This window comes from Aotus nancymaae, unplaced genomic scaffold (assembly GCF_030222135.1).
Source record: "Aotus nancymaae isolate 86718 unplaced genomic scaffold, 86718_ANA_hifiasm-v0.15.2.pri h1tg000018l, whole genome shotgun sequence".
In the NCBI taxonomy this organism is placed as follows: domain Eukaryota; kingdom Metazoa; phylum Chordata; class Mammalia; order Primates; family Aotidae; genus Aotus; species Aotus nancymaae.
The window spans coordinates 5,807,094-5,809,177 of NW_026988430.1; positions in this window are offsets into that span (position 1 = coordinate 5,807,094).

The following is a 2,084-nucleotide window of genomic DNA, read 5'->3' on the forward strand; positions in this document are numbered from 1 at the left end:
ACACACCTCTTCCCTGTTTCCTTGTCACCAGTTTTCCAATCATGCTCCCTCCAAGTCCCCGACTCTTCCACAGATCACTGGCTACAGTCCGTGAATCCATATTACTCTCACTTCTAGCCATTTCTCCTGAGCACAATACTGCTCCAGCTTCTGCTGGCTGAGAGGGTCCGCCTCCACCGCTGCCCTTCAGGGATGTCCAAGAACGAGGCTGTTGGGCAGCAGCTGCCCAGTTCTGGGCGGTGCCTGTCCATGGTACAGAAGCAGGACGTGAGTCTTCCCTTTCTCTGTCAGCTGATCATGGGGACTCTCCGTGGCGTAGGTGCTGGGAGAGAGAAGGCGGCATGGAATCGCGGGGAGTAGGAACCACATGCTTTTTTTCTTTTTTTTTGAGACAGAGTCTTATTCTTGTTGCCCGGGCTGGAGTGCAGTGGTGCAATCTCAACTCACTGCAACCTCCACCTCCCAGATTCAAGTGATTGTCCTGTCTCAGCCTCCTAAGTAGCTGGGATTACAGGCTCCCACCACTACACCTGGCTAATTTTTGGTATTTTAATAGAGATGGGGTTTCATGTTGGCCAGGCTGATCTCAAACTCCTGACCTCATGATCCACCCACCTCGTCCTCCCAAAGTGCTGGGATTACAGGGGTGAGCCACCGCACCCAGTCTGTAATTTTTTTTTTTTTACAGAAACAGGTCTTGGCCAGCCGTGGTGGCTCATGCCTGTAATCCCAGCACATTGGGAGTCTGAGGCGGGTGGATCATTTGAAGTCAGGAGTTCGAGACAGCCCAGCCAACATGGTGAAACCTCATCTCTACTAAAAATATAAAAATTAGCCATGCATGTTCGTGGGTGCCTGTAATCCCAGCTACTCAGGAGGCTGAGGCAGGAGAATTGCTTAAACCCGGAAGGCTGAGGTTGTAGTGAGCCGAGATGGCACCACTGCACTCCAGCCTGGGGGACAGAGCAAGACTGTCTCAAAAAAAAAAAAGAAAAAGAAAAAGAAAAGAAACAGGGTCTTGCTCTGCCCAGGCTGCAGTTTATGATGTGGTCACAACTCACTGCAGCTTCCAACTCCTAGGCTCCAGCGATCCTCCCACAGCAGCTTCCTGGGTAGCTGGAATACAGGTGCACTCCACCATGCCCGGCTAATTTTTTTTTTTTTAAGAGACGTGGGTCTCACTATGCTGCCCAGGTTGGTCTTGAACTCCTGGCTTCAAGTGATCCTCCCAGTGTAGGCCCTCTGAACTTCAGGGATTACAGGCATGAGCACCCGGCCCCATTTGTAATTCTTTTGCATGGTGAAACACACACACACACACGCACACACACACATATCAAATATAATGCTTATATATATGCATGAAATAGATCTGGAAAGAGAGAAAAATCGCTCACACATGGAAAATCGAATTCCATTATAACAAAGCTGTTAGTATAAAATGAACATTTGATGATAAAGGTTTTCTCAGTCCACTTCATTTAGGAAATAATTGATTCTACGAAATCTGAATCAAAAGGAATGCAAATAAAATACTTATCCATTTAATTGGGAGTTGCCTGTAAAAGATTTTACTTGTACATTAATGGCGTATTGACAATTTTGTTTTTTGAGACAGAGTCTCAATTCTCTCTCTATGACGATAAACAGACAGTGCTGCTAAGTGACCTTCACTGTGGAGATGGAAGGGAGGGGACCCTGCCCGGAGCCTGGGGTGCTCTTCTTCGCCTGCTGCCCGTGGGTCCCCATGACTCTCATGGCTGGAGGCCCCACACCCACTTCTGCAGCCAACCATGTCAGGCCTTATCCCATCCATCACACCAGGCCAGACAATCAATGTCCTCTTGTGGGGAAAGTGACTTCAGAGAGAAAAGCTGGGAGCCTCCGCCCTCATATAAGACCTGATGGCTGGGTATTCCATCCTGATCCCAGAACAACATGTCCCAAAAGTATGGCTTCCAGGAGGGCTCCTTAGCTCCCACCCATTTCTTCTCTGGGGCTCAGAGACCCTTAAAATAAGGATGCTTCGGCTGGGCGCGGGGGCGCACGCCTGTCATCCCAGCACTTTGGGAGGCCCAGGCGGG